Genomic DNA, 14121 nt, shown 5'->3' with positions numbered 1-14121 from the left:
AAAATTTAAAATACAAAGTACTAAATATTATTTATAGATACCTATGAATAGAGTAAAAAATTATGACTATAATTTGGGGGATTATAAATACCAAATTCCAGAAGTGATTGCTTTTAGGTGGGTAATGAAGAGAATGAGATTAGAGAGATAAAAAGGAGGATCAACTGTATCTGTAATGTTTAAATTTTTCAAAATATAACATAGTGCCATGTTAAACATTAACCGAAAAGCCAATAAATGCATAGATTAATCTCTGTATTTTTCATATATTTGAAATAGCTCATTTTAAAAATGTGCTACCGAGAGCTAATACCTTAAAACATAAACCACACCCTTGGCTGACACAACTGCCAATCAGAGGCCACATTCTTTCTTGTAAATATTCCCAGCAATATGTGCACAACTCATCTTTTGAGTGATGAGTTATCCCAGTTTTCTGACTCTCCTATTGGATTCCTTGATATTCAGTCTTACTCACCTTTCATCCTTCACATGATCTTTCATGTTGTTTCACACAAACTGGATTTTCAGTAAATAGTAAACAGGTGAAGTGAAAATGTTAACTTGAGAAATGGCAGGCAGAACAGGTGGCATCACTGGTTATTTATTGTGTGGCCCAGCACACAATAAATATGTGGAAGAAAAGATTTCAAATTTCAAACTGGCAATAGCAGAGCACTAAATCCAATGCAGGACGCTTCTGAGTGTAGAATTCTATGCAAACTACAGCAGCCACCTAAAAAGCCACATAGAAAGCCAGCCCTGGTGGCAGACTTGGAACGCACAACTCAAAAGCATCTGAATTATTTTAAAGGATAGGATGTAGGGAAGTCGCTAGCTATGCACCCAACCCGTTCTTCTCTTCTTTCACTGTAATAATGACCTGACACAGTGGCCAGGTAAGAATTGCGTATATCAAACTAGTGTTAAGGTGCGGCCTTGTCACTAAGTTCTCTCCTGCAGAACAGAGCAAAAGAATGTGTTCAAAATCCAAGCAGGAAAGTTCCTCTATGCTTTCTTCCCCTACTGTACCATCTTGGATGTATAGTAGCCCTTCTTCAGTCATGGAAAAAATCCCCCAAAATATCCAAAATAGTGAAGGTCCCCGATTATAGGAATTTAACTTGGTTCACTTAAGTAACATGATGGAAATATTTTTGACTCAGTCAACTGTCAAACACATAGCTTTCCAGACTAAGCCAGTGATGTAACAGGCCCACAGATCCCTCTGTATTGTCACCAATGGGCCCTGTGCCAGCCTCAAAGGAAGAGCCCAGCTGATTGGAGAATTGAGCCATGCTCTGGTGGGAGCCACTCACAAGCTCTCTCCAAAGAAAGTGAAGCAGCTAAATTAAATTAAATTAGGCCTAAAGCACTTTCCATAGGTGGCAAGCAGTAACCTAATTTAAAATGTAGGGTTTTTTTGTTTTTGGTACTGGGTATGGAGCTCAGGTCTTATGTGCTTGCAAGGCAGGCAGCAGAACCACTGAGCTAAATCCCCAGCCCCTAATTTAAAATGTAAACAAACTGCAACCTAATTTGAGAAGATAGTCTTGTGACAAGTCTTGGCCAATCAGTGGATGAGCATCCACCCAAGCATAGGCTACATTCCGCTGAAACATGTTCACTATGGCAAACACTGAACTAGGACCAATCAGGCTGTTTTTGTATGTCCCTTCCATTTTCTGGCTATAAATAGTTCCTTGCCTCACTGTGGAGGGGAGCTCTCTGAACTACATTTGTCCTAAGTGCTACCTGACTCGTGAATTTTTTTTGTGCTCATCTAAACCCTGATGAATCTGTATAAAGTTTTCCTTTCTAACACATTGCTTTCAGAAGCAGGACTCGAAGAAGCGTTCCAATGAGTTCCAAATGATCAAACAAAAGTGCTGTATTGTTTACAGTTCCCTAGAGGAAGAGAAGTTAGTAGCCATGGAACAAGACCAAAGGGACCTTCTTGTGCTTAAACCACAACCAACATGTCCTAGAACAAGAATTTCTTTATTTTGTAGTGTTTTCCTGCATTGCAAGCAACCAAGATAAATAGAAGAGAGATTGTCCACTTTGATGCCAGTCCTTTTGGACCAGACTTTCCCCACCAGAGGGAGCCCATATGAAAATCAGTGTTGACAGGGATCCAAAGGATTCTCTAGGCAAGTGTTACCATAATACACTCAAATATGCTTAGAGAAACAAATGTTAAAATAAATGGGGGAATCCCACACAATTTTGGTGAATACCCGAACCACCTTATCTACCACAAAGTCAATTTTAATAAGGCAACATCTTAGAGGAAAAAGATGGTATCTGTGGGAGTTCTTAATCATTTTCATGGGGGGAGGGTACCAGGGATCAGATATCAATTTCAAAAAGTTCCTATATTTGAATTCAACCAATTGACATGGGGGGATCACATTCAGAAAAACACACCTTTTCACTGTGTGACACTGCTCCAGTAAGCTTGCTGGGATGAGACTTACTTTCCAAGCTAGAAGGCATATGAAATTCTCTTCAGATGGAGAAATAATCAGTTTTCTGGCTCCCTTGAATCCCTACTCTATTTACTCTGAATCTCCTGCTCCCCACTGCCAGAAAATAATAAGAAAGAAATGACACAATATCCTTGACCTTTCTAAAATACCTGAATGTTTATGGGCCTCTTCTTCAGTTGATATAGAAAAGGTTAAAAGTGTGGAGCCTTCATCTCCTGTGAATCCAAATAGACCATTCTAAACCTTTGTCTAAATTACTCTAATATCCACTAAAGCCTAAAAGCAATCAAAGATTCTCTACTCTAATATCCATTAAGCCTAAAGAACCTAATTAAACAGGAACTTATAAATCCAAGTTCCAGTCCTTACTACCTTCCAATCCATTCAGTTGAAAAGAAAAAAAAAAAACCCCAACTAGATGAAGTTAATGATTTGTTTAAGACTTGTGGGCAATTGATAAAACTGTAATACAAACCTTCCTGACATTGCAAATCCAAATCCACTGATTCAAAATAGCTCATAGCTAACAGAACTTTCCCCAGCCTTTCTTGGTATTCCAGATGAGAAGCTAAGTCAGTATTTGTTTGCCCTTACTTGAAAAAAGTTAACAGTGCACCTGGACTGCAATGCCACATGGGGTTCCTGAAGCCCCTTCCCAGGATCAGGACCAGGCAGCTCTGCAGTCTCTGAGCAGCCTGCCCTCATCCAGGGTGTACAGGATCTGTTACTGTGCTTCCTCACTAGAATGCTCTGAAACTGGTTTCTTTCAACTCACAGCAACTATCCCATAAAGTCCACAAGGTTTCCATGGAAAAGCTTCAGTTTCCAAGGGAAAAGATACACTATTTAGGCCATGGTCTGACTGCTGAACAGATTTCCCTTTCGCCTGAGAGAATAAAAACTATTGAAAGTTTTCAGTAGCCTACAACCAAAAGATAATTAGGAGGCTTTTTTTTTTTTTTTTTTTGGACTTGCAGGATACTTGCAGATCCTTGGTCTTCACATTTTCTTAATGCCTTTGTTATTATATAAACTCACTATAAATACAGAGCCAGTGTCTTTGTTTTGGGAAGAGGGTCACAGGGAAGACTTTTAACCAAATGAAATTGCCCCTCCAACAAACCCCAGCTCAGGACTTCCAAATTATGCTAAACATTTTACCATGTTCATTCATGAACATAATGATCAGGCACTAGGAATTCTCTACCCAAGAATATGGTGCAAGACATAGGCCTACTACATGTTGTAGCCTGCAGTTAGAAGCTAAGGCATGTCCTGATTATGTAAAAACAGCAGCAGCAGCCTGATTGATAGAGGTTTCATCTGAGGTAGTTTTAGGAAATGAACTTTATTTGCAAGTCCTCAAATCCTGCTGGAAGTCTATTAAGTTCAAAATTTGTCATCTTTCAGTGAGCAGACTAAATATTCATGAAATTCTTCTGCATTTTTCCAGTCTTCATCTAGGGCCAGGGATTTAGCTCAGTGGCGCCACACCTGCCTTTCAAGTGCAAGGTCCTGAGTTCTATCCCTGCTACCATAAAAACAAAACAAAACAACAAAAACTCTGGTTTCTCTTCAGATAGTATAAATCTTTTGCCTTTTACTAATCCTCATCTAAAATATAGCATTTTAATTCTCCCTCAATACTTCCTCTGCTTAACAATGAAGACCGTAATTGTGTGAGTGTAGCATCAGAAATACTAGCCCATCATGATCTACAAGATATTCCACTGGATAATCCTGAGCTGAAACTTTTTGTTGACAAGTCTTATTCCAAAAATTTAAGAACAAAATGTCGGGCAGGACATTGTTATAACCTGAAATGAGTTAATAAAAAAAGAGAACTCTTTACCAATTTAAGTCAGTTCAACTTACAGAGCTTTTTACTTTCACTGGAGTGTATCACATAGCTAAGACAAAATATGAAACATTTATACAGGTAGTAGATATGCTTCTAGAGCTACCCATGATTTTGGCATATTATAGAAATAAGGGGACACCTCACTTCTAACGGGACCATTATAAAGACTGACAACAAGAGCTCCTTTCCATTATCCTGTTAACCATTGCAAATTGCCATTATTAAGATTGAAACTCATAGCTGTAAAACTAAATATCATGGAAAGATCTGGTAGATTTTTACACAAAATTAGCTAGAGCTGAAACTACTAGAATACAATTTGAATAGAATTGACTGATTCTAGTCAATGTCCCTTTGATGGCCTATGTATAAACCTAATAAAATTGCATCTTATTTTGGAAAAAGTTCATTTCTTAAAGGATAAAAATTCAGTGTTAATTGAACTGGAGGGCCTGCCTAATTCTTCCTGAATTCTAGAAGCTTCCATTAAAAGCCCTGCTTTCCATAGCTCATCATGGAACAAGTAAAATAATCCAAATTATGAAAAATATTCCAGTGTTTGTTTTGAAATGGCTGCTATGGTTTTTAACTAATATTTGACTTGTCAACCCATAATCCTATAAAGACAATCAAAAGTTTGAGCAGAACATTTCCAGCACCTCATAGACCATTTTAACACTTACAGGTGGTTTCCATTAAATCGCAACTCAATGGGGTATCATTATGTTCTTATGTTATACATGTTTACTTGTTGGATAGAAGCCTTCCATTATAGAAAAGTGATTCTTTGATAGTAGATAAAAAGTTATTAGAAAATATGTTTCCTTTATGAAATATTTCTGAGGATTTCCTTAGGAACCACCTCTAGGAGCAGTTTAAGCCAGAGTCTTGTTGATTTTTACAGCCTCTTCATCCTTGGTAAATCCTTTTATGTCATGAATAAACCCCTTGAGTGTCTTCTTGCAGATGCGATCCATACATCTGGAAGTGACATCACTGAAGGTTTTTGATGCGGTCATAGATCTTTATAGTAGAGTGTCTTCCGCAGTTGCACCAATAGCTGGGAAAAATGAAAAGTGGTATTTGGAGAGAGAGGCACCACTCTGATATTGAGATAATCCCAAATAAAAGGAGGATGTGTGGGAGCATTATCAAGAACAAGCAAAATCTTGAAAGATGTCTCTCCAAATAGTACTTCTTCATTTTGCTGACACAGTAATTCAGAAGGACTTCTTGGAAAAGGAACTTGGTCATCTGTGATTTCTTATTTGTAGTATACTGGCAGTGTGTGCTTAGCGACATGTGTAAAGGTCCTGGGACTCTGGGTCAGATCACAAAGCGTTTATAGCCTGTAACATTATTCCCAAGCAAAACCTTCATCCTCTCCTTAAAGCTGGGAAACTTGGCATTGACTTGATCTTCTTATGGATGAATGTCCCTTTTGGCCTTTGATTCCACGATAATGAGTTTTCATCCATATTGAAGATTTACTCTAGCAAGTATTCTTACTACTACAAATCAGATTATCCAAAGTTTTCAAAGATTCTTAAGCTGTTTTCACATCAACGCTCAATGACTCACCATCGCCTTTCACATTTTGTAAGGAACAATGACTCTTTTTTAAGTAATTGCATTTTCAAAAAGATAACAGTAACATCACAAAGGTATTTGGGTTCAACCTTTTCTTTCAATATTGCAAGCAAACTGTTTGCTTTGGCATAATCATCATAGTACCAAGAGGAATACCTTTCTGTGCTTGGTCTTCAGTCCAGGTCATTAGAAGTTTCCCATAAGCAATATAGGAACTTCTTAAGCTTTTGTTAGTCTCACTGCCTTCAGTGAAGCAGATCCTTGAGCAGTTTCTGTAACTTTGTTCTTGTTCCTCAAGATGGTGGCTTTTATGGACCAGGATATGACTGGCCAGTACACAATAACTGGCACTGATTTTCTACCTTCATACTCCTTAACCACTTTTAATTTTGTTTCTAGTTCAATCTCTCAACTTGGCCTCCTTCTGGTCACATTAGCAGTGGATATCACATGCACGCTGGCCATGAATAACAAAACAAAGCTAAACAAGAAGAAGACAAGCACAAGGGTCAGGGATTTAGCTCAGTAGCGCAAGGTCCTGAGGTTAAACCCCGGTACCAAAAAAAAAAAAAAAAATTAAGACAAGCAGAAAAAGAAATGATGCAATAAAGAGACTCAGTAAACATAAGACGTGTGAGAGTGCCACTGGTATAACAGAGCATAATTTTTTACATTAAAGGCGTTTTTATAAGCAGGAGTATACTCTGAAATTGACAAAAGTATAGCATACTAAATACATAACATAGTGACAGAGTGGTTTATTATCATTTTAAGTATTACATACTGTACAAATTATATTGCTGTACTTTTTCATGACTGGCAGCATAGCAGGGCTGTTTACCAGCATCACTACATAGGCACAAGTAATACATTGTGCTAGGGTTATGACAGCTACGATGGCACTAAGCGATAGGAATTCTTCAGCTCTAGTATAATCTTTAGGCCCACCACTGTGTATGTGGTTTGTTACTGAAATGTCATTATGTCATGCATGATGTTACCCTCCATAATCAGAGGCCAAAGCTGTCAATAACCAAAATTAGTACCAACCTTGAAACAGATGAAGAGAAGTTCATTTCTCTCACAAAGGAAAGGTTCTAATGGGGTTAATTTTGGTGGTAGTAGGTGATGATTGTATATAATTTGAAGCTAATTTATAGGGGGAAACCTTGGATTTTGTAGCCAGTTAGATGTCCCAGGGGTTCAGAAAGATGCCACTCTCTGGAAGGTGGATGAAAACTTTCATGTTCCGCAAAAACTTTAATGGAACATAATACAACTTTAAATTTTCTCTTTGCCTATGTTGGGAGCTTGCATACGGTACAGAACAAAACTGACTGATGTACTTATTTTCCCCCTGATTTTACTATTACAGAAAGTTTAATTTACAAAGTGGCTGGTACTGGTGTTTCTCTACACACTGCCATTAAATATATTAAGGAAATTTCTCAGGAGAACGGAACAACCCATCATATATTTATGAGTGCAGCTAACAGTTGGTTTGCAAGCGCGTGGAATGGCAGATAATAAGCCCGACTATTCCAAAGTTGCCAAGTCTTTACGTTTATTTTAGTGGGTCTCCAGATTACTGTGATTTATGTTACCAGTCTGACTATAAAAATGGGTACTTTAGGTGAGTGTGGTGGTCCACACTTGTAATCTCAGAATTCTGGGAGGCTGAGATAAAAAGATCAAGTTCAAGCCTAGCCTGGGCAATTTAGCCACTTAGGGAGAATCTGTCTCAAAATTAAAAGTCAAAGAAAGGGCTGGGGATATAGGTCAATGGTAAACCCCTGAGTTCAATCCCAGCCCCTACCCAAAAATGCCTCTTTAAATCAAGCCAATTTTCAATGAATGATGTTCCTTAACTGCCATGATGGCCCAAGCTAAGACTATGACCAAGATTTTGATCAATCTCTCAAGATAGGCTGACCAAAAGGGCAGATTATTAAATTTGGCCTATAGCCACCTTCATATGTAGCAAAACCTAACCTAATATACAAATAAACTGCAACGTAATTTGAGGGTATATTCTTGTAGCAAGTAACTGAGGCTCAGCAAATTATGGCAGCCAACCTTTTAGCCAATCAGAATCAGCAAAGTGACAAAACATGTCCAAATAACATGAATGCTGAGCTACAGTCAATCGGGATACTTTTCTGTCACTTCCATTCTGATTATGAATTTTGCCCACATGTAGGAACTGGCTATAAATATTGCCTACATTGTGGAATGAAGTTCTCTGAACTGCTTTTGATCCTGAATGTATGATTTTTTTTCCTCAATTCAACTGTGTTAAGTTTAATTTGTCCAAGTTTTTTTTCATTTTAATAAGCTGCCTAGGATAGTAAACAGCAAGCTTGGACCCCCCTGCACTGAAAATATCTTGCAGTACAAAATAGTATAGGTGTCCTTGGGAAGACCTAGCACCCTCTCTTCAAGCTAAGGACAGGCTCTCCACTAATCCTGTCAAAATACTTTCTCTAGGAGGCATAGAAAGCAAGATCACCAGACTTCAAAACCAGCCGGGCAATGAATGATGGTCTGGCCGAGAGAAGCTATTTAAAAAGATTGATTGAAACTGCATGGAGCCATCTAATTTCCACAAAGGTTGAAAATAGTTCCCAAGGCAAATTCCAACCAACTACTTACTGGATAACATCTAGGGATCAAGGAGCAGATGTTAAACAACACAGCACATGACCCACAGCTGAAAAGCATGTGTGTGCGTGTGTGCACACACACAATCATTCTTTGGCAACAAACCTTGGCTTTCACAACCACATTCTACTTGGATTTTCTTGTAAACATTTTAACAGCTACAATTAATCAATGACCATGCCTGATACTCCCATTTTTCCATTTTAAAAAAACAGGCCAGATACTTGTAGCTCAAGGAGAGAGAAACTAGGATTCTCTGGCTGGAACTTGCAAAACCACAGAGGGTCAAAAGGAACAGCTGTGCAGCTGTGACGATATTTCCGATATTTAGCATTTTCAACACTATTAAACATGTTCTGACAAAACAGCTTGAGGTACTCATTAAAGCCCCTAAAAAAGTGAATGTTTTCAGAAGCAGCCTGATGGCAGAGGGAAACACCAGTTACAGACTCAAGTCCTAACCGCCCACTCTTAACTCCAACCCACATTCATACCTCTCTCCCTTTTTAATGAAAAAGAGCAGCAGAGAATTAGACAGGAATTCACCAAAGGCCGAAGCTGCATGTGTATACTTGTCAGACTTCTCCAAAGCATTTCTACGGTTACAGCCAAAAGCCAGAAGGAGGGAACAGGGTGCAGTGCAGTGGATACAAGGCTAGTGAGAAACAAACCCTGGAATTGGAATCACAGGGTAGGATACATAACCAGGTTGAAGCAACGTGGAAGCCACCTGCAGAGTCCAGGGGAGGCTGTTCACCCCCAGGGAGTTAGGCACACATGCACATCAGCATGGGAGCAGGGAGTCCCAGGGCCCAGGACAGAGGCTGCAGGAAACGATGGAACACTGTCCTCATACTCCCTCATGGCACAGTTCCATGAGAAATCCAATGAACAAACAATGTTTTGATTAACCTTTGAGTGAGGTAAAAAGAACAGCAGATACCGGCCCAGCAAGACAGGAGGGCTACCAAGACCTGTCATGTAAAGGTAGAAGATCCCAATAATGAATGTAACTGTACTATATACCTAAAATGTACCAATAAACTCAATAAGGAGAAAAAAGAAAAGACAGGAGGACTTAGGAAAGCTAAAGAAACATGAGCAATGAGATATTTGGACTAAATTCTCCGGTGCTGACCCTTCCTGGGCCCTTAGGAATGGACTAGTTTCATACAGAGAGGCTGTACATGAGCTTCTTGTCCAGCTAAGGTGGAAAGGCCTATGAAGTGAAGCAGGAGGTGGGTGTGGAGGAAAAGATGTTAGAGTCTTGTTCTGACAGGACACCTGAAAAAAGAAAAAGACATAACTTCATGAGTATTAATCAAGTTTCAAGGAAGCAAACTCACAGGCCATTTCATGGCCAGACTTCACTTTGAGAGAGCAAAAAATAAGAGGTCTTTTATTGTTGGCAAGAGCAGAAAAAGGGGTGGTGACTTTTCTTGAAACCACAAAAGACTCAATAGCAGAGTCAGACACGAGGCCACTAAGAATTTTATCAAGAGGGTGCCCACACTCCCACAGTTGTGGAAACATTCACCCATACTTACCTTTTAGCTGATAGCCCAAGACAAGGTTTTTGTTATAAAACCTGCCAAGTTGGCCCAAGAGCAGGGCTATCCCTACCTTTCCAAACTCCTCACTCCTCATCTGTCTGGCTCCTGCCCCTCAGTGATGATGACCATAACTCTAATAGCTGCCTCTAGGACTTGATGTGGTTACTTGGTCTTAGGAGCAATGACCCTTGGTGTGCCTACCAGTGGTGCACAGACCTCTCTACCCTCTCCTTCAAGGTCCTGGGATAAGATGACTTGCTTGGGTTCAGCCTCCACTCCCAGCTCTAGCCTACATGTCCAACATCCCCATTAATCCAGTCCCAGCCCCAAAAGTGCTTTTTGGCCACACCATTATTGTACCTCTCTGATTTGTTCCATATATTGTGTTTAATGCAATCTCTAATAAGCTGTGCATGGCTAGTCTCATAGCCTGGGTTTATTTCTTATTATTCCCTTGTCCTTTAAAGACAAAAGTTTAAAACCACTACTCTTCAGGTTTTGTTAAGGAGACCTGCTCAGCCCAACTAGACTCAAAGTTCTGGTGTCTCTTACTTAAGATCTTCATTCACTCCCTGTTGTTTGTGAGCCCCTACTGAGGGCCAAGAAGAAAACTATGCACTGGGAGTCACTTGCAAGATGAGGGTTCATTCTGTGGGCTTATGGTCCAATGGGAGAAAGACAAATACAAATGGATATGATTCAGTGTGAGGACCACTAAATGGTGAGTAAAGGAGACATGCCTAATCTAAAGGAGATGATGCCTAAACTAATTTTTAAGAACAAAAGAGTAACAAGAAGAGTGAGGAAGAGGGTAATAGCAGAGAGGGTATTCTAACCAGTGGGAGCAACATGGAGTGAGATATTGCAGCCAGTTCTGCAAGGTGCAGCACTTTGCCAAGGAGGGAGGAGATGAGGGTTAGGTAGGTGATTCAAGGAAGATAACAAGACAGTGATAGAGGCAACCATATCCTGAGGGGCCTTGTACTCCAGGCTCAGCAATTCAGCCTTTATCCTGTGGTGTGCTTTGCTTCTTAAACTTCAGTGAACAAAAGAATCATGGGGGTGTGGGGGGGGGACCTTGTTTTAAATACTGCCTGCAGAAATTCAGCTTTAATAGGTCAGAGAGTGAACCCAGGACTTTACATTTTGATAATCTCTCTCTTCTCAGGGTGAGTCTGATGCAGGAAAAAAAAATGTTGGGTGACACTTTTCCAAACACAGTAAGTAGCAGACAAAGGGCCATACAAGGTGGCATGATCAGATCTATTTCAGAAAAATCACTCTAGCAGAAAGTACCCCGTACATGCTCACTCAGCAAAGCCCCCTAATCCTTTGATAATTCTCCTGTGACTCTGTCACCCACGGACTACAAAGGCCAGGTTGCCTCTGAAAGTGAATTTGCTAATAAAAGAGGTCACTGGAAAGGCCATGCCTGAATGCTCCTGGACTGTTTTTGCTTTGGACATTTTATAGCTCTGACCCAGGGGTCAGCAAGAGGTATTAGTTGTGAAAGCGTAGAAGCGTGTGGACCCAGATTCACTGATGGGCTTCCAGATTCTGGAGGATGTTGGCTGTACTGGGACGTGGAGCATGAAGCAGATCCCTGCCTACTCTAGTCAGAGTGGCAGGAGCTCCCGACAGGACAGAATCAGCACTCAATTGGCCAATAGAGCCTGGGGGAGGGGATCTGGTTGCCATGTAGCTACTTACTCCCAAGTACCAATTATATCACCCAGATGGCTGAACCCACTCATTAATGTAGCTTAATCTCCTACAGCCTGTGGTGATAAATACATTGGTAAATATTTTGTGTCTACAATAATGACATTCTGATTAAGAGCCTTCCCAATCATTTCTTAGAACAGCCTAATCCATTGAGCTACATTTTTGCAGAAAGTGCCTTTGTATAGCCTGGTGATTCCAAGCCTGGTAAGAAACCCAGGATGAATGATGCTGGCCAACAGCATAGAAGGCAAAGTGATATTCATCATACCTGTTGCTCCCTATCTACATCCACCCCAGGTCTCTGGCCCTGTGAGTCTTCAGATCTTAGCCATTTGTCCTGTTTCCCCATACCTCTTGCACAGTTAAAGTTTCATCTCTTCCAAGGTTGGGCAGCAGTACAGAAAGTAACTTTTGTTCCATATTCTATAATCTCAAGGGAAAAGAACCTCATCTAAGGCTTTTGTTTCTGGAACTCTGCACTCAGATGATCAGATCTGAAATGAGTAATAGGTAGGTTGGAACTGTTGGGGAATTGATCATGTTAAAGTATGCTGTGACGCCACCTCACAGGCTGCATTCTCCTGGTACATCTTGGCTCCTAAAATGACCTCATGCCCTTATCTCTGGTTTCCCTCCCCTCCAAGGCCACACAGGTCCAGGAAAGTTGAAACCTGTGTCTGCAGGACTGGGCCCATAAAAGCAATCTGGCCTGTGATACTTTTAACAAAAGTAGCTCACTCCTCATAAATTAGCAATAGCCCACCCCAAAACTGATAAAAGGACCTTCCTTTCTTTGTTCTTCTCTCTCCTTCTGCTTCTCCCCCCCCCACCTTCCTGCCTCCTGCTCGCCTCCCTACAATAAAGATCTCCTGCCGGACCGGTGCGTGAGTGGCCTAATTGGGAAGGGGCACCCGAAGGGGCACGTGACCCCCCTTTCAGGAACTCACTTTTAGGCCCCAGCCAATGTGCTAACAGCTCAGCCCCACCAGCGCCCCCATCACCTGCTGCTGTACTGGTTTGTTTCCTGAATATATTTCACTTTTTTGTTTTGTTTAGTGTTTTTGTTTTTATTGGCTTACGCTTAAAAGAATTGCCTTTCACCAGCTGAATCTTGACTAGTAATACTGAGATTTTGCCTCATTGACTATCTGGTGGAATGCCATTAAGGATCTGGAGAAGAAAACGGAAAATTCACTCAGGTGCTTTAAACAGCTTTAAAGAGATTATTTAATTTAAATAAGTTACAAACATTTTGGCTTTTCTATGTCAAGCTGTCAGTTTTTAGGCTATAAACACTGAAGCATGATGGGTGTGAGTAATCTAATTTCATTTGTGAGTGCATAGTCAATACTTAAAATATTTAAGAAATGTCAATCTAATACCATTGAAGGGTTTTCAACAGATGTATCCAAAGAATTTCTAGTTAACAAGGAGTTTCTAGAGAGTTGATCATTTGGAATCAACTTTCAACACTATGATCAGAGGTTGAACAGACAGCTGTCATGACAAGAATACTACTGCAAAGAGCTAAAACCAAAAAGCAATTACATATGTTAACATGAAGAGTTGAGTGGGGGCTTCAGTGTTACATGGCCAAGTTTCGTTATGTCTTGCTGTGGAGGCCAGGGCATAATGGATCATGGTGATTCAGTGTAGATTGCCTCTCTTCTGCCTGTGGCATCCAGGGACAGAGGCTTAGAACTGGCTCAACTGGTAGATATTATCACTATCCATTAGAAGCTTGGATAAAATAACTGAAATCTCCAGAGAACTTTAAGATCAAGGAATTGGTTTTAATTAAAGTAACCCATTAATCTTCAAAATGATATATTTGGATATCATGTACCTACACTGTCAAAAGTAAGGATGTATATGTTGGGCATGTTCACATATGTGAAACAAGTTTCACATGAATTCTGGGGTGTCATTATCCAAACTGTAATTAAGAGGATTAATCTGGGGCTCAGAGAGATTCAAATCTCTCTGAATAAATAAATAAATCTCTCTGGTAAAGGATAGAGTCAAGATTCACCCACATCTGTGTCACTCCAGCTTCCAAGTTCTTTTCTTCCCAGCATATCATATTTATGATACCTGGGTTTGCTGCCTTATCCAGAAGACATGGCTGTTTCTTAGCCTTATGGTAAAGAGCCTCCACCTAGTGAAACAAGAAGCTCATGTAGCTAATTAATGACAGAGCTAGATTTTTTTTTTTTTTTCAGTCCTGGAGATGAAACCT

The sequence above is a fragment of the Fukomys damarensis genome, unplaced genomic scaffold (assembly GCF_012274545.1).
Source record: "Fukomys damarensis isolate Sample0158 unplaced genomic scaffold, DMR_v1.0_HiC HiC_scaffold_33, whole genome shotgun sequence".
Classification (NCBI taxonomy): Eukaryota; Metazoa; Chordata; class Mammalia; order Rodentia; family Bathyergidae; genus Fukomys; species Fukomys damarensis.
This window is presented reverse-complemented; position numbering follows the sequence as displayed.